This window comes from Nilaparvata lugens, chromosome 3, assembly GCF_014356525.2.
Source record: "Nilaparvata lugens isolate BPH chromosome 3, ASM1435652v1, whole genome shotgun sequence".
Taxonomy (NCBI): domain Eukaryota; kingdom Metazoa; phylum Arthropoda; class Insecta; order Hemiptera; family Delphacidae; genus Nilaparvata; species Nilaparvata lugens.
In genome coordinates, this window is record NC_052506.1 from 70,905,744 (window position 1) to 70,925,766 (window position 20,023).

The following is a 20,023-nucleotide window of genomic DNA, read 5'->3' on the forward strand; positions in this document are numbered from 1 at the left end:
TAGGTGTAACCTCACTTTCCATTTGAACACGCTTTTCTGAACTCAATTTTTAGAATTTAGTTTAAAGCTCTTTCCAATTTTACATTGTTCATCTATTTCAATCTTTTTTAAAAAATGTCAATTTAGCATTTTGATTCCATTGAATTCTCAGTGATCTACTTGTCAAGTTGCTATTCCGATTTTGTCTTTGTTCGGACATTACGTTTCAAGAGCATTCAATTATTTGCATTTCTGCAAAATCCAAGATCATCAAGATTGCTTGATGTTTCTACAAATCTTTATTTCATATTCTTGTTTTCAAACTCTTTGTACTCTGAACTCTGTGTAGTTCAGAGCGCTGTTGCTACAGTCAACATATTTTCTTACCGTAGGGTATTTTCTTTTCCTCTGTCCACAGTTTGGATTTTGGGAAACTCAATCAATCTCTCTACATCTCTCGAATCAATCTGCTACCGAATCTGTTCTACAATTCTACCTACGATCGAATCTACCGATAAAGGTCTGCAGTCTCTATTGACAGTCGAAATTGCATCCACTTTGGGGTTCCATATACCCTCCCACTCACTTGGTCGACTGTGCAATTTAGCATTCCACTTTGGGGTTACGTATACCCTCCCACTCTCTGGCCGGTATGGTGATGATGATTTCCATTGCCGGAGCATTTCTTACAAATGCCTACAATCTTCGACAGCTTTCGACATCCTCAAGATACTCAGGTTGAGTAATTGTATATTCATCATAAATTTGTAATATCATCCATTCTTATTCATTCATTTATCTATTTTCATTCATTCATTATCATTCATACTGCTATTGTTCATTTACTTATATAGATTTATCTTACTTATGAGCTGTGCCTACAAAGGCAATCAAAGAGTTTGTCATTTCAGGACATTGAATAATATTCAAAATTTTGAATACAAAATCATTTTATTTTTTGAATCTTGTTTCTTTACAATTTGAAAGTCTTTACAATTGGCATCACATTCAACTTATGTATTTTGAAACTTACATCACAATTAATTCAACAATAAAAATAACAATTATTCACTACTTGATTTTGCAATTATTCACATTACCTATTGTTTTGGTAGGACGAGTTGTATTCAGGACTCAGCCTACCTGGTCCTCTATTAATTTTGCTACCAGAAAAGTTATCTTGATAGATATCAGGCGCATATTTATCAATTATCTCTGAAATTATTCTGAAAATTTTGATCTCTATGACCATTATTGCTTGGTCCATTTTGGTACCTTTGATTTTGGAAATAATTCCTACCTCCTTGATACTGCTTATTATTATCATGTGTAATATTACATTTTTTCTCGATTGGAATCAAATCTTCAATACAAGATCTATAAAACTTTATAGTAAATATCAGAGTCATCGATATACGGACAACTTTTTGACTGAGAATTTATCGTAAATGATTGTGTTGCATGTTCAATGGTATCACTGGAAAAAGAAACTCTGTAAACAGAGTTAACAAAATTAACAGATAATATAGAGATGATATATAAAATTTAAAATAACAGTTTCAAAATAAAGTTTTATTGAGAACAAATATAAAATGTGAATTCTAAACTTGTAATTTATAATTTTTTGGTGACGTGTCCTTAACGTCGAAACTGGTTTGAAGTGTCTACAAAGCTCTGCTCTGTTCCTTGTAGCTAGGCTTCCTTCTTCTCTCTAAAAATATGGCTGGCTGCGTGTGTTGTAATTTTGTGCTCTCTGAATATTTTTCTGTTTAAGTGAATTATTAATGTTTTAAATTGAGTTTTAAACAGTTTATAGTGTTCTATTTTGTCTATCATTTGTTTATTGTGTATACAAGCCTATAGCCATTGTTTTTCAACTATATAAACTGGATAAGTATTTAGCTTGTAGTGACTTTACATGCTTAAACGTGTAAGATATTGTTCTTTGTGTATTTGTGTAGTGTATTGCCAAAATTCTTCTGAAGATTATAAGTTCTTTTGCTCTGAAAACTGGATTTCTCATTCATAGGCGATAGATCCATTCATAGTTTACCAAGAATCTATTACATTGGAGCCGATAACCTTCCTTAGGTTAATAGGTGAAAATTTGCTATCCAACCGATTTAGGAGAAATTGGTAGCACGGCAAATGGTACGCCCTGGTGTGGGACTCAAACTACAAAATATATCCCTGGTTATAAAAAATTATTGGTAGGATAGATATCTTGATGAATTATGAATGGGAGATGCTGCTGAGTGGGAAATTGGTTCGAGAAAGTTCAGGTTCTAATGAGTAAATATTTTTTACGCAGTAGCAAGATGGAGAACAATAAAAATAATGAAGTTTTATCCAGTGAAAACATTCAAAACTTAGATGAAGAATCACAAGATTTAGACCTAACCTTAAACAATGACTCAAATGATAGTGTAGCTGTAAGTGAAAACGTTTCAAATGTAACAATTCATGAGAAAGTAGTAGAAATATCAAATGAAACAAGTATGGTAGGAGCTAAAAATGATATAAATCTTATAGCATTCCTAACACAAAGGTTTGATAATTTGAAACAAGAGCAAAATGCTAGGTTTGATGAGCTAAATGCTAGATTTGATGAGCAAAATGCTAGGTTTGATGAGCAAAATGCTAAGATTGATAAATTGAAACAAGATCAAAATGCTAGGTTTGATGATATGAAGCAAGAATTTGCTAGCATAAGACTAGAGCAGGTTAGTATAAACCTTCTATTGAAAGATGCACATGAAACATTGAGTGATAATCATGAAGATGAAAACAAATTGAAGCATGATAATAGTAGTGTTAAGATACAAGATCAACTCATTCAAGTTTCTGACAATGTAGGCCTAGTTACTGTTGTTGAAAAAGTCAACCCTAATGAGATAGTAGAATTGAGTAAAGAAGTAGGTAGGGAGTTGTCTTCACTGAAAGTCAACTATCATGAAAGTGATATTGCTACATTGAAGGTTAGGAAAACTATAAACAAAGTGAATGATTACATGAGACAGGTTTCTGTGGAGGTTAGGAACAATGTAAACAAAATGAATGTTGCTTTGAGTCAAGTTGATGAGTTCAACTTTCAACTGAGAATTGAAAAGGTGTATGCAATGCATTCTCAAGTGAACATGACTAACTTTTGTAAGCAAAATGGCTTTGTTGAAACAAATGAACCCATGAATAAAATTATGTTCTTGGAGAAAACAAAACACAAAGTCACCATTGATGTGTTAGTATTCAAAGGTTGTTTCAAGTTGCTTATTTACAAGATGATGACAGTGAATCACATGATGAAAGGGTATTCCCCAGCACACAATGATTAGGAATCCTGTGTTATGCCGGGATTCAGAATAGCATAATCGCTATGCAGTGTATGGTAAGAGTCCATAATTGTGTCTTTTTTCTTTCCTGTAGCCTATTTTTCTTGGCCCTCAATCTTTTCAAATTTCGATTCTCTCCTGTCTTTGTGTAATGTTCAGTAAATTTCTTCTATGATGCATATCTTAACCAATCTTGTCCATAGTCATTTAATTTGTATTCTTCTGAAATAATTTGGAAGTTAAAATAGTAGCTTATTTTCCTAATCTTTAAATTGTTGATAAAACTTAACTTTTCTGAAATCTATCCATTGTAGTGTAAATAATTGTTTGCTTGCGGTATATTTTTTCATCATGTATTACATATTTTAATTATGTCTATTTTTTTTCAGGTATCATATTAGGTAATTAGGTTTTTCAGAGCAAATTATGTTCCATGTTCTCATCTTTCATTGCATATCGTGCATTAACCCATATGTAATTAGCTCACAATTATAACAAATTAGAGTCATACTTGGAATTTACAAAATTCCATAGTAGTATATTTTATTAAATATACTTCCTCATGAAAGTTCAGTACTGACATTTAGGATAGGCTCTAATTACTCTTTCTCTTCTTTGTATTATTTAGGAAATTTATTTACCCAATTTTCTTTTTCTCTTGTTTGTATTTTTTAGGGAACTTATTTACCCATTATCCATCTTGATCATCTTTGTATTGTAACCTTGAAATGTTTGTACTTATAAGACAGTCTTCAAATTATGAAATTATTTAAAAAATAGATGGTTCAATTTAGAACATGCTGAAATCTATTCTTATGTATAAATTCTTTTGTTATAATAAATCAATTTTAAAATTTGAAAGTATTAATGAATTGTGAAGCCATTGTCGTGCTACCAATTTTTCCTTAAATCGGTTGGAATAGCATTTAACACCTATTAACCTAAGGATAGTTGTCGGCTCCAATGTAATAGTTTCTTGATAAATTATGAATGGATCTATCGCCTATGAATGAGAAATCCAGTTTTCAGAGCAAATGAACTTATAATCTTCAGATGAATTTATACAAATACACAAAGAACTATATCTTATAAGCCTAATTATTCAGAGTTACTACGAACTAAAATACTTATCCAGTTTACAGTTGAAAAACAGTGGCTATTGGCTTGAATACACAAATAGCAATATACGAACAAAATAGAACACTATAAATTTTTTAAAACTCAATTTAAAACATTAATAAACGAAAATGATTCAGAGCAAAATTTTACAACAACACACGTAGCCAGCCATTTCTCTAGAGAAGAAAGAAGCCACCGCTAAAAATTACAAGTCAGAACAAAGCCTGGTTCGGTGTCGATTTTACAGACACGTCACCAAAAAATTATAACTTACAAGTTTAGAATTCACACCCTACATCTGTTCTCAATAAAACTTTATTTTGAAACTGTTATTTTAATTTTTTATATATTTATATTCTCTATTTAAATAAACTATTTATCTATTAATTCTGCTAACCAAGCCTCGGTGACACCATGGAACAATGCAACAATCATTTACGATAAAAAAATTCTCTGTCGAAAAGTTTGTCCGTCTATTGATGACTCTGATATTTACTATAAAGTTTCATAGATCTCGAATTGAAGATTCGATTCCAATGTGAGAAAAAAATGTAATATTACAAATACCCCCCTCTTGACATAAAAAAATTTTACTGTTTGAAAATTTAAAGAAAAAAAATTACATTGACCCTAATGAAAATTGTTGAAATTTAAATTCGAGAACAGTAACAATTTTTTCTAGAAAAACATTACATGTCATCCAATAATATTGAAAATTATTATAAAAATTCATCAATAGCGTTCGTTATATGTTTCCAAACAATATTTCAAAATATAGAATATCAATATTACTTTTGATTTAGTTTTATAATTTAAAGGAAAATATCTCAACAGAAAGTTTAATATGTAAAGAATAGTTTTTTGAAATTGCACATAAATTCAATAGATAGAAAAATTTAATTTTTATTGCATAAAAAAAAAATTTAGTATGTTGAATGAAAAATTTATTATTATTATTATTTTTATTTATTATTTTTTTTTTTAATGAATTGATGAATTGTTACATTTAATTTTCACATAAAATTTCAATAAATCAAAAAATGTTCATTTCTTTCACTATTGACGCGGTTGATTTTATTGATGCACATTTTGCATCAATAAGCCTGATGCCTGGCCTGAAGGAGCTATAATCTCTCCATTCTATGGGAAACTGTCTCATTCCAACTGTAAGCCTGTTGGCGGAAATGCTAGTGTGAATTCAATGGGACGCTCGCAATGAAGGACTTGAATATATTTTATCAAAATGTCAGAGGTCTAAGAACAAAGTCAATGGAATTTCTTACTTCAGTTGTTAGTAATGATTTCAATATTGTAGCTGTAACTGAATCCTGGTTAGGCGATCAACATAATAGCTCAAGCTTCTTTCCACCCGATTACAATGTGTTCAGAGCTGATAGGCAATATGATGCTACAGGACAGACTAGAGGTGGAGGCTCACTGCTTGCTGTTAAAAGATCCCTACCTGCAACGAGGCGATTGGACCTTGAACTCTTACCTGAAGTCGTCTGGATTGAAATCAAACTTCCTGCGAATCATCTTCTGATTGCTTGTCACTATGTCTCTCCCACTTCTGATTTGTCATCCTTGAGCAGATATTTTGAAAAACTGAGTGGAAAATTGGTTGGTGACTCACTGGACCTGATTATATTGGGTGACTTCAATGCTGATGCTGTTCATTGGATGGATTACTCTCTTGTTCCCAATGCTCATTACCAAGCACTACGAAGAGCCGAAGTAGTATTACAGTTTCTGGAAGAGAACTGCTTGGATCAATTCAATAGGGGCTCAAATGATGACCGTGTACTTGATTTGGTGGTCAGTAACCTGAAGAACATTGCTGTATCTCACTCAGTTTCACCATTTGTTACCCCGGATGTTTATCATCCACCTTTTGCTGTAAATGTTCAGAACATTGCTGCGAACACACCAACTACACCAAAAGCAGTATACTGCTTCAGGGAAGGAGATTATTACAAACTGTATGAGGAGGTGAGAGATACTGATTGGCACAACATTTTGGACTATAATGATCCCAACGGAGCTGCAGCAACACTTACTGATGTCTTAAAGAAAGCCATGAATAACTGCATTCCAAAAAGGACACCTAAACGGTCAGCTTATCCCAGTTGGTTCTCAGGCAAGTTGATCAGGATGATAAAAGCCAAGAAAAAAGCACACAAGATATACAAAAAGAGTTTGCTTGACAGAGATTACTCAAAGTATTCTACTCTCCGCTCTCAGGTGAAAGGTCAATTACTTCAAGACAAATCTATTATGACTCAAAAGACAGAGACACATCTGCAAACCCAGCCGAAATGCTTTTGGAAATATGTAAGGGACAACAGGACAGAGTCTAATAATTGTCCATCCACTATATCAGTTGATGAGGTGAATGTGACTGAACCACACAAAATTTGTGAGCACTTTGGCAATTACTTCTCCTCCTTGAATCAGAAAAAGATCTCAACATCTGCTTATTGCACTCCAGTCAATGATAATCCCAGCTCATCATCTTTTGGATTACCTGATGTGAATGAGGAGGAAGTTCTTAAGGAAATTTATGCGCTAAAAAACTCTTCTCCAGGATCTGATGGAATTCCAATATTTATTATAAAAGGTTTGAGTTATCTAATCTCTCCAGTACTGACATCGATTGTCAAAAGCAGTTTCCTAATGGGAATATTTCCAAGTGTCTGGAAACACTCTGTTGTTGTACCTATCCCTAAAAAGACCAGATCCAACAGTATCGAAGATTTCAGACCAATCTCTATTCTGAACCCTTTTTCAAAAATAATTGAGAGAGTTGTCTACAGGCATATTTTCAGCAATGTAAAGACTACCATCACCGACTCTCAACATGGGTTCATGCCACAAAAATCTACCACCACTAATTTGGCAAATTTCTTATCATATGTTGGACCATATGTGGAGAATCAAGAGCAAGTAGATGTCGTATACTTGGATCTGGAGAAGGCCTTCGACAAGATGCCCCATTCTGTACTGATCAGAAAGCTTTATGATATCGGGTTCAATCAGGATCTTATTTGCTGGATCACGTCATATCTTGAATATAGAACATTTTGTGTACGATTCAGAGGAGCCACTTCCAGAAGCTTCACAACAACGTCTGGGGTTCCTCAGGGCTCCAATCTTGGTCCACTGCTCTTCAGTATTTTTATGAATGACATTGTAGGAGTTCTGGACTGTGAGGTTCTGATGTATGCTGATGACCTTAAAATCTTCAAGAAAATCAAGACAAAAGTATGCAAAGGTTTTTTACAAACATTTGATGTTGCAGTCTTAAAGTTTTTATATCGCAAACAAGTAGGTCAGATAATCGAGTCCAGCCATATGTGGTTCACGCCCACACCTCTAAAAGAATCACACCTACTTGTCTACCAAAATCCAAAGTATTGGACAGCAAAAAAAAAAATGCAAAATGGGTTAAAAGCCAGAAGAAAACTATAACCTAATTACATATGGCTTATGGCACGATATGCAATGAAAGATGAAACATGGGACATAATTTGCTCTGAAAAACCTAATTACCTAATATGATACTTGACAAAAAATAGACATAATTAAAATATGTAATACATGATGAAAAAATATACCGCAAGCAAACAATTATTTACACTACAATGGATATATTTTAGAAAAGTTAAGTTTTATCAACAATTTAAAGATTAGGAAAATAGCTACTATTTTAACTTCCAAATTATTTCAGAAAAATACAAATTTAAATGACTATGGACAAGATTGGTTAAGATATGCATCATAGAAGAAATTTACTGAACATTACACAAGACAGGAAAGAATCGAAATTTGAAAAGATTAAGGGCCAAGAAAAATAGGCTACAGGAAAGAAAAAAGACACATTATGACTCTTACCATACACTGCGTAGCGATTATGCTATTCTGAATCCCGGCATAACACAGGATTCCTAATCATTGTGTGTTGGGGAATACCCTTTCATCATGTGATTCACTGTCATCATCTTGTAAATAAGCAACTTGAAACAACCTTTGAATACTAACACATCAATGGAAACTTTGTGCTTTGTTTTCTTCAAGAACATGATTTTATTCATGGGTTCATTTGTTTCAACAAAGCCATTTTGCTTACAAAAGTCAGTCATGTTCACTAGATAATGCTTTGCATACACTTTTTTAATTTTTAGTTGAAAGTTGAATTCATCAACTTGATTCAAAGCAAGATTCATTTTGTTGACATTGTTCCTAACCTCTACAGAAACCTGTCTCATGTAAACATTCCCTTTACTTACTGTTTTCCTAACTATCAATTTGGCAATACTACTTTCTTTAAATAAAGACCCTACCTACTACATTACTCAATTCTACTATCTCACTACGATTTACTTTTTCAATAACATTAACTAGGCCTACATTATCTGAACTTGAACTAATTGATCTTGTATCTCAACACTACTATCATCCTGCTTCAATCTGCCTTCATCTTCATGACTATCAATCAATGTCTCATGTGCATCTTTCAATAGAAGGTTTATACTAACCTACTCTAGTCTAATGCTAGCAAATTCTTGCTTCATATCATCAAACCTAGCACTTTGATCTTGTTTCAAATTATCAATCTTAGCATTTTGCTTATCAAACTTAGCATTTTGCTCATCAAATCTAGCATTTAGCTCATCAAACTTTTGTGTTAAGAATGCTATAAGATTCAGATCATTTTTAATGTCTGCCATTTTGTAATATGCACTGATATCTATTCATTAAAACTTGACCACTCCAGAACTGACCTCCCATTCAGCAGTATACCATTCATAACCTATCAAGACATCTATCCTAAACATAATTTTTTATAACCAGGGATATATTTTTTAGTTTGAGTCCCACACCAGGGCGTACCATTTGCCGTGCTACCAATTTCTCCTAATTCAGTTGGATAGCATTTTTCACCTATTAACCTAATGAAAGTTATCGGCTCCAACGTAATAGATTCTTGATAAACTATGAATGGATCTATCACCTATGAATGAGAAATCCAGTTTTCAAAGCAAATCAACTTATAATCTTCAGAAGAATTTTGGAAATATACTACACAAATACACAAAGAACAATATCTTACACACTTAAGCATCTAAAATCATTACGAACTAAATACTTATCCACTTATATAGTTGAAAAACAATGGCTATAGGCTTGTAGACACACAAATCAATTAATTATAGACAAAATAGAACACTATAAACTGTTCAAAACTCAATTAAAACATTAATAATTCACTTAAACAGAAAATATTCAGAGAGAACAAAATTAGAACACACGCAGCCTGCCATCATTTTTAGAGAAGAAGGAAGCCTCCTTGTCAGAACAAAAACCACATCTCAAAATCAGTGTCGGCATCATGGACACATCACCAAAAATTTATAAATTACAAGTTTAGAATTCACATTTTATATTTGTTCTCAATAAAACGTTATTTTGAAACTATTATTTTAAATTTTTATATATCATCTCTATTTAAATAATCCATTTATCTGTTAATTCTGTCAACTCAGCCTCGGTGACACCATGGAACATGCAACACAATCATTTACGATAAATTCTCAGTCAAAAAGTTGTCCGTATATCGATTACTCTGATATTTACTATAAAGTTTTACAGATCTCGAATTGAAGATTCGATTCCAATCGAGAAAAAATGTAATATTACAGCACATAGAAAATAATCTATCTGGTATCAAAATGGAATAATGAAACAGTTACAAAAAAACGTTTATAGAATACCAGAGTCTATAATAAATAGTCTTAAGATTAAACCTACAATTGTCGTTTCTAATAACAAACAACACCTAGGAAGATTAAGATGTAAATATGTTGAATTACAAGGCTTCAACATTTGAATTGGTTCGATACCAACAAAAGAAAACAGGTAGGTTAAAATTAACCATAAGGTTATATGAATAACATTAGCCTGTACTGAAATAGTCTAATTGCAAAATGCAGAAACTAAGCTTTAGCAATAATCAAATAACAGAGAATTAAATAGGATTGATAATTGCAATGTTCACAGAACATTCATGAATTGATTACAAAAAACTGACAAACAATTCTCAAGAGCAATAACTCAAAAATAAAGTAAAGTTGATTATTAACAACCATGAATTCCTAACTTGAAAGATAAAAACAATAGATCAGGGCAGTATAAAAATACAAAGTAGATGATACAAAAATACTTGGCTGCGGAACATAATGCAAGAGCCAAGGTCCCGATTTGGTCTAGGGCCTTCAAAGACAGCGTGAGCTTCCAATAGCTCGAATAGGCCAAAGTCAAGGTCCCGGTTTGGTCTAGGGCCTTCAAAGACAGCGTGAGCTTCCAATAGCTCAAATGGACACATCAGGAGAGAAAAAGATTCCAACTTGTTTGAAATGCCGATGAAACAGCAGCCAGTTGAAGAGGAAGAGTTTTCAATCAATGTTTCGAAGGATATATTTCCCAAGTTTTGGAAATATTCAGTTGCAATAGTTGTAAAATGCGATTTACAATTGAGAGTCACGTTAATCAGTGATATTGGCAATATATCACAATAATTATCAATAGAATGAATGATGGGTAAACTTTCAGTCCCACAATGCAAGCAAAGAATTACTGAACAAGGTTAGCACTCGATGTAAAAACAAGAGTCTGCAATATGTAAAACAAATTTAAACTTGCAGACAGACGCGGTGACGCACACAAGCAGCCATTTTGAGAATGCTGTAATGGAAATAAAATATGTAAATTGAAACAAGTCTTCAAGTCTTGAAAAATTAATAATAGTTCCACAGAACCAGTCGAGAATATCCAACAATTGCAGAGAAACATGACAATACAAAATCAAAAATCAGTAAAAAAGATTGTTTGAAGATGGAGAATAGTTTTAACAGTCCCCTGAGTCCAAAAAACTGGTTTTTGGGTATTGGTCTGTATGTGTGTGTGTGTATGAGTGTATGTGCGTCTGTGTACACGATATCTCATCTCCCAATTAACGGAATGACTTGAAATTTGGAACTTAAGGTCCTTTCACTATAAGGATCCGACATGAACAATTTTGATTGAATGCAATTCAAGATGGCGGCTAAAATGGCGAAAATGTTGTCAAAACAGGGTTTTTCGTGATTTTCTCGGAAACGGCTCCAACGATTTTCATCAAATTCATACCTAAAATAGTCATCGATAAGCTCTATCAACTGTCACAAGTCCCATATCTGTAAAAATTTCAGGAGCTCCGCCCAGTAATGCAGATAGATTCCCAATTATCAGGCTTCAGATACAATTGAAACAAAAAAAATCAAGTGGAGTAGATTGAGCATGAAAATCTCTCGGCAACCGGCTTCAAATTTGCCACTATACACTATATTATAGTAGCCTACATACGTTACCTGACTTAATTCAGAGTGAAAATTTTATTGTGAGAAAGATAATGATATTAATTTTAATAATATAAGTCATGAGCCAAAGTCTGTTGTACGCTTTTTAGCAGTGAAGTAAACTTTTTTAGAAGTCCAGTTTACAGTGTACAGTATTATGTGTATGCTAAGTGTTATCAGTCAGGCCCCTATGTTCAACAATATGCAATGGCCGAGAGTGTAAAGGCGTAATACATCAGAACTCAAAGCTCAGTGAATAACAAACATGATCTAGGTTCGAATCTCGGTCAATGACTTTTTTTTTGTCGATGAATTTCGACTTTTATTACCTATTTTTTATATTAGTTACCGTAATTTAAATTTCAATCAATTCTTTAGATATATTTTGAGACAAAACTGTGAAATATGCAATATATTAATTTTTTCATCACATTATTTCAAAATAGTAATGAAAATTCTATTCATCCATCTATCCATGATATATTGCACCGGGCGCAAAGCTCGCGCCAAATATAAATAGTATAAAAATATGGCCACTATTGTAAATTATTAATTTGTAATATTGAAATTAATTGACAGTAAAAGTTGTCATAACCAAGATTCAAACTATCAAAATAGGCTGTTTGAATTTTATTTATTTTTTAATTTCTTATATATTGGGAAGTTTTTTTTGTGTGGCGAAAAATAGCGTTCGCACCATGGGCAAAAATGTATTTCCGGCTCTCAATCTTTCCTAGTCCTCGGCCTACGGCCTCGGACTTAAAAACCGATTTCGAGCCGGAAATATCTCATTTTCGGCCCTAGGTGCGAAATATACTATTTCGCGCATGCGCACGCAAATCCTTACCATAACTGAACCTCTAGTTTGTCTGATTTTTATTTTTTTTCCATTCATTCCCGATTTTATATGTTTTTAATTTTTTTTTTTTTTTTTTTTTTTTTTTTTTTTTTTTTTTTTTTTTTTTTTTTTTTTTTTTTTTTTTTTTTTTTTTAGGTCAGGTTTGGTTGACCTGGATGACCTTGAGGTTAGGTTTGGTTGACCTGGATGACCTTGAGGTTAGGTTTGGTTGACCTGGATGGCCTTGAGGTTAGGTTTGGTTGACCTGGATGGCCTTGAGGTTAGGTTTGGTCAACTTGGGTGACCTTGAGGTGAAGGGGGAGTCTGGTGCACCTTTGCCCCAGACTCCTCTTTTTGTTACTACTCTTGCGCAAGCCAGTTTGCGCAAATGGCTTGAGCGTGTAAACCCAGCTTTAGGGAGTATCCCTTCCTGTATAATACTAAAGTGATAATAGTTATTACGACAACAGGAAGAAAGATAGTGCTTGGCAGGAAATCTCTGAAAAGTTTGATACCATGTCAGGTATCATAATTTCAAAATTATGAAATCAAAGTTTTGGCCATTTGACAAATCACACGATGATGGGAAAGGGCTCAAATTGAAGATCTTGATCCCAGGGACTCAGGAAAAGTTAGCAGTTACTTACTCCAGTGTCAAGGCCAGCCGCTCCTCAGGACCAATGACCTCACGGAAATTACTGTGTTCCACTGGGAATTTCAGTAACTCAAGCAATTCGTAGAACTTCTTTGGAGTCATGCGGAACTTAGCACTTAGAACTTAGCATCGTCTTTTTTCAAGTCGTCAAACAAATGATGAAATTCACCATATTCGATTCTTCTTCTGAAGATTTCGTGAGCACCCAGTACCTATGCTCCCTCCGTTTCTATATCTCTTCTTCTTCAGCACATGCTGTGACTATTACTAGTAATTCCTCGTCTGATGAACTCTCCATCGCAACTGATGCATTTCTTCTGGTTAGCTCCGGTTTCTGACGGAGCTAACCAGACGGGCAAGTGGGTTATCGCCGGAGAAATGACGGTGAAGGCGGCGACTGATGAAGACGGTCGATGCTGGACGGTGCCTGACGGTGACGGCATAGTGGGTTCCCTGCTTTTAAGCCGTTCTCATACTTTTTTCTCTCCTTTCTGCTTTGAATAGTATTGATTAATAATGTGAATATCTTCGAAACGGTCTGAGATATCGATATGCGGTTTTCGCCATTAATTTTTTCTTGAAATTCCGTATCGAGAACATGTATCGCATGACAACCTTCCCATTTAAAAAACAAAGTTGCATTCAATATGGCGGATTCAAAATGGTGGACCAGATTTTTAGTAAAGTAGCACAGTAGAACGTCGATAATTCAAAAATCCGGACCGTCAATAATCCGGATTCGTCTCTGACAAGAATTAAAATTTTTACTGTGCGTTGTACACAGTAAAAGTACAACATATGTTGTACTTTATATATAGGCTACATATATTCACAGTACATGTTGCTATAAATAAAATACGATACAGAGCTTTAAAAACGTGTTTTAATGTATATACAGTATCTTATACTCTACCTACCAATAATTGAATACTGTTTATGCAATTTTAACAGCTTTGTTTCTTTAATAGTGCGTGCTGACCGTTTTTTAACGTCATTCCGATAATCCGGATAATTTGATAATCCGGATGGGGTCCGGTCCCAACCAATCCGGATTATAGACGTTCTACTGTATTTTCAATTTTAGTAGGATCCCCAATCACACCCACCGTCAAATTACCTTTGTGTATGAGATATTAGGCCGTTCTCGGACTTTTCACCCACTCTGTATATTGGCATTTAAAATCACCTGACACGAACAAACGAATGAAGCTATAAAGTTACACACACATAGATTTTTTGCAGTCCTAAAGCTACCAGATATGAAATCTACCAGATGAAAAGAAACATATAAACATTTGCAAACACATAAACACATCATCTGTTTGTCAAGTTATATTAATTTATCTATATATATATATATATATATATATATATATATATATATATAAAACCGAAATGGCACTCACTCACTGACTGACTGACTGACTGATTGACTCACTCACTCACTCGCAGAACTAAAAATCTACCGGACCAAAAACGTTCAAATTTGGTAGGTATGTTCAGTTGGCCCTTTAGAGGCGCACTAAGAAATCTTTTGGCAATATTTTAACTCTAAGGGTAGTTTTTAAGGGTTTAAAGTTCGTCCTTTAGCATGTATATTCTTCTTATTCTCTTAATTATAATTGAAAAATGTCCACACCATAATATGTTAATATAGAACTATAATCTAGAGAGAGTACCTCTTCGAAACAGTTGTTAGCTAGTATCTAAATTAATAACTGTCACGTTGACATTAAGTTGAGTTGACTTTTTTAGGTTGGCACCAAGTTGTAGATTGAAATGCATTTATCGCGGATAAATTGATTGGGAACTGCTACTTCAATCAGAGCTATTACTGGGAATATTATATTACTAGCCTTCAGGCTAGCTTCGCTCGCCATATCCGTTTAGCCAGACGTTTAGTCTGGACCCCCGACTGGATCGTCCTAGCATATGATAAAAATGCTCAAATGAAAATTCAGGCGAGCGAAGCGAGCCTGCTGATCTCATTCTTGGACGATCCAGTCGGGGGTCCAGGGGGCGGAGCACACTGGCTAGACGGATATGGCGAGCGAAGCGAGCCTGACGGCTAGTTCTAATATAATTTAGAATCTAATAGAAGGACGGCAAAAAATGTATGTGTTGTAGACTTAACTAGACTTCCAGTACAATACTTGTACGGTACTTTATTGTCTGTCGGCAATCATTATTTTTGCACAGTAATTTGGTTCAATTTCGAAACCATAAAGCATTGGACAGACGAAAGTAAAATTTTCTGTAATAAAAAAAATAATAATTGATTATCGATTTGATTATTGGTGAGTTCTCAGTTTTCAATGCTGGTTGAGAAAATTCAATGTTTATAGCCTGCATGATTTTTTATAAAGTGGGCCCAGCAAGCCTTCAGCATCATTTAGATTTAGGATATCAAGATCGACACTTTACCTTGAATGTTCATGTATTATGATACTGATGTGGTCTACTCGAAGCACTGTTGTGGAATGAGCTATCTAACCGAATAAAGCCCATTTTTATTCTAAGTGCCTGCCAGTAGACTATCTTATATAATAAATTCATTCCATGAGACTAGTAAGTTGGAAAGATGTGCTACATAAATCCTTATGCTATTGATTTTGGTATACCGTAATGATTTCAGACATGAATACTCTATGAGAGCTTGATTCACCGAAAATAATTCAATAATATCTTTGGATTTCAAGAATACTTATAAATGTAATATTACAGTGTTCTTTTTCAGCCTATTTTTTTAGTTATAACGTTATGTAAAACATGTGATGTGATTCACACACACACAGTACTTTCCTTGATTTCATAATATGGCATATTTTATTTCCAAATCAACAATCAGCACAGTAGAAGATGAGAAAGTGATTTGTAAACTATAGAAACATACACTCGTCGGACCTAATGCACAAAAAAGGTTTTTCTTGTACTCAGGCACAGAAGAAGGAAGGTTTTATTTTTTTACAACGTACAACTTATTTCATGTAAATAAATACCTCGCCTAAATTATAATCAGCCGTAGTGTACCGTCAATTATTTTAATTAAACGTATTGCATGACAGGTTATGAGAATGAGAACTAAAGCTTCATTCTAAATAATACTAGTAACTTATGTTTTTAAAATACAAGGGTAATTTTTCTTCAAACTCCGATTGGTCATAAATAAAAGGCGAATGTATATAAAAGAAAACTTTTTCAAAAAGTAAATTACACTTATGATAATTCTTTAACATAACTGCCGTGAAGGTTGAGGCATTCTTCATACCAGTAGACCAGCCTACCAAAACCCTCTTCATGAAATGCTGCAGACAAATGAGTTTAAGTGGGCTATAACGTTGTTTTTTTAGCTCTTTTTTAGTACGAAAGCTCTGCTCTCAAAGTCATGTCTAGTGTTGGCGAAAAAGAATAAAGTTATTAGTGGCCAAGTCAGGTTTGTATGGTGGGTGATCGAAATTATCGCATTTGATTTGCTGGAGAAGCCGTTTGGTTGCGCCAGCACTGTGAGTCAGAGCTGCTGTCATGCGTCACCACGATTTTCGAAGTCATTTCAAACTGATGCGTCTTTCATTTTCCGAGACCATTCACTCATAACATCATCACTCATAATTAAACTTGAATAATTTAGATTTATTCTGAACAATTACATTTTGCTTGCAAAACCTAATAACGCTACGTAACTAGCACTTCGCGGCAGACTCAAAAGTGCCACTATTGACTATTGCCACACTATTGACGAGAGGTTGAGAAAAAATAACCATCGTAGATTACTATTGTTGAGTGAATGAAAAACCAAATCTTGAAAACTTCGAATTTTATGTTTCATTAGGATCAGAATCGATAATCGGCAATTATCTTAATTTGTTGATACAATTATTAAATTAATAATTAGTGATTCATAGCAATGTAGTTATTGACTCCATTTGAGAAGTAAATTTATAATAACCTACTTCAAACTATTTTATAAGCTTAATTAATTTCATTCGGCTAACTCAATTATTAATAGAAATACCTAGAGGTATTAGAACCTAGAGTTATCGACTAACTCAATATTTAGACATACTGCTAAATGTCTAAATATTGTAAGTAAAACGTCTCAGGTAGCAGGCGCGAAATCAATATGGGGAGGGCGATTGCCCCCCCCACAGGTTTTCCAAGAGGTGTTTGAAAAAATGTTGAGTCATTCTACTAATGAGTAATTTTCCGGGTGGGAAGGAGTCAAATGGGGCCCAATCAAGTACCCTCCCCTCACCAGCCACCAGCTCAAGTCCTTGATCCGCGCCTCATTCACTACAGTATGTCGATTTTTTGTATGTCAACAAGAATAAGTTTTTCAACTCATTTCTATGAATATAATATTAAATAAGAAGAGTACCTGTATTATAACTACGGCTCTTAGAAATCTCAGAACTTAGGATAGGCCTATGACTATTCACATTTTATATTGAACTCCCATATTCTTGTACTTTCTCCATCGAATAAAATTAGATCTAGAAGGCATGACTATAGATATAGACTCCCTCCATTTATAACTTTATAATAATGTTTAATTTGAAAAAGTATGGTAGATATTCGTATTTTATTTGAATAAAAGTAGCTTCTACTGCAATCAAAAATTGAAGATTCACACAATATCTATTTTACTTTCAAACTATTCTCATTCTACTACTACTTTTAATTTTATATTGCTCTACTATTGCGTTTGATTTTATAGTTTTTGCGAACAGAAATTCCTAAAATATTTCTCAATCTAGTGGTAGTGGAATCACAATCGTAATAAAAGTAATGTATTTTGGCTATGTTACAGCAATTGATGTTCTCAATTAGCTATGCAAGCCGAATAATAATATTCAATTCCTATTCCATTATCAGCTCATGCTTTCAAGCGTGAACAATAGTGTAATTAGAATATGCGATACATCACATTATTTGGATTTATATAATATACGATTTATCAAGGTAATTTTCAAATCTAGTGTTGTGCAATTATTTTTTCCTATCAGTGTATAGAAGCTGACTAACATCAATTATTCTTTTTATCATATATATACAGTGTATTATAATATACAATAATTGAAGTCGTAAGCTAAAACAATTGATAACGGACTTGGGCCAACTGAATGGAAGCTACCTGAATTGAGGCGCTTGTTGGTGTGTGTGCGTGCGAGCAAGTCGCAGCCTACGCGTCTAAATAATTGTTATTATTTCTGCTCAGTGGCACGTTAAATTTTATTCGGCGCTTTGAAGCCAGTAGCCAGTGTACACTGGTATGTTGGCTGTCGACTAGAAAAAGGAGCTAATTTTTTAAGCTGCAATCGGCCTACAGAGCATAGTGTGGAGTAGTAGGTCTTGTAATCATTCATTGTCTCTCAGTGTCAATTGGAGGAGGCTAGTATAGTATAGTGTCGTCTCCTTCAGCGCGGGCTTAGCAATAAAAAGTGCTCGTTGGTCGTCTATGACAGTTAATTGCCTGGTAGCTAGCAGTCCATTCTAGCAGACGATGTCCGATTAGATGCCCGATGGTCGACCCTTCACTATGAAGAAACTTCCGTGCAAGCCGACCGTCCATCGACGCTTATTCGGACCTTTACTTTCTATTTCGGAAAATAGTTTTGAAAGTGTCATCGCTGTGCTTCGTGTGTCATTAGTGTTTGCTTGCCGCCTTTTTCAAGGTCACCTGCTAATCGATGTAAGTTACTTTATTAACGCAGTTAGCACACAATTAACTTCAATTTCCAATAGACCTTTTACTTCTTGTGAAATATTTATCGCACTTCTGAAATCCACTATACCTACTTTACCAAGGTGCTATACGTATGGAAAAATCGAAAGTTGTGAAAAATTTCTTGTCATTTTCAAGTGTGAATCAAAAATAAAAGTTGAAAGTGAACGTTTATTCTTAATTTTCATCTACTAATCTACTATAAGAATTATGTGAGAAGTATTTCACTGGCAGTATAGTGTGATCTTTTCGTAAATTTATGTTTCTATGTGAAATTTCCTGACGGAATGCATACAAAATGAAGATAAAATTCAAAGTGCTATTCCGAAAAAGCATACTCCCATTTATACAGATGTCTAATGACAGTTCGATAAGTCCATTTCATGTTCTAAAATGTCTGTGTTTCTAATTTTAAGTAATCCAATTAGTGAATTTAATTACCATTACCAATAACTATACACTTTTCGAAATATCATGAAATCTTCAAAACCGTCAAATATTGAAGTATTAAATAAATTGCATACTGTAGATAAATTTAGTGAATGATTGTAAATTACTGTAGACTCGTTGTGGTCCGATCGCTCAATGAGACGTGCGCTTGCCTTCCCTGTTGGACGGGTGACCACTCGAGCCAGCTCCGCTGAATATAATTTATCAATTATTATACTTACTGTGAATTAGAAGTACGGTATACAATTTTTCATTTTAAATTATGAATTGAAGGATTTCTGAAGGATGCCTATTGCACCTTACCGTGTCTTTTATGTATTTCTATTGTCAAGAAATAAATTAACTTGAAAGATACCTTCTTATGATTCAAAGCCTGATTTGTAGGCCCTTTAATCTTATATCACCATCATTCATGCATTATCCAAACATAATTCTACAGATACAGCTGCAGGCAAAACCCCACCAGCAAAAATAACTAAAAATATTATTATCATTTAAAAGAGAAAGAATAGAATGACATTATTCGTTCAATTATTC

At 33.8% G+C, this 20,023-nt stretch overlaps 1 protein-coding gene across 3 annotated transcripts in view; it reads left to right on the plus strand.

Moving 5' to 3' along the window:
- Positions 1–18,674: 18,674 nt before the first annotated feature.
- The window catches only part of LOC111046555 (serine/threonine-protein kinase OSR1), a 43,430-nt gene continuing 42,081 nt past the window's right edge, over positions 18,675–20,023 (plus strand). For 2 of the 3 annotated variants that reach the window (XM_039424442.1, XM_039424448.1), the window contains exon 1: positions 18,675–19,003. The gene's annotated coding sequence lies outside the window, so the exon portion shown is untranslated. The remainder of the gene's footprint in view (positions 19,004–20,023) is intronic. The other variant, XM_039424443.1, reaches the window with a different exon arrangement.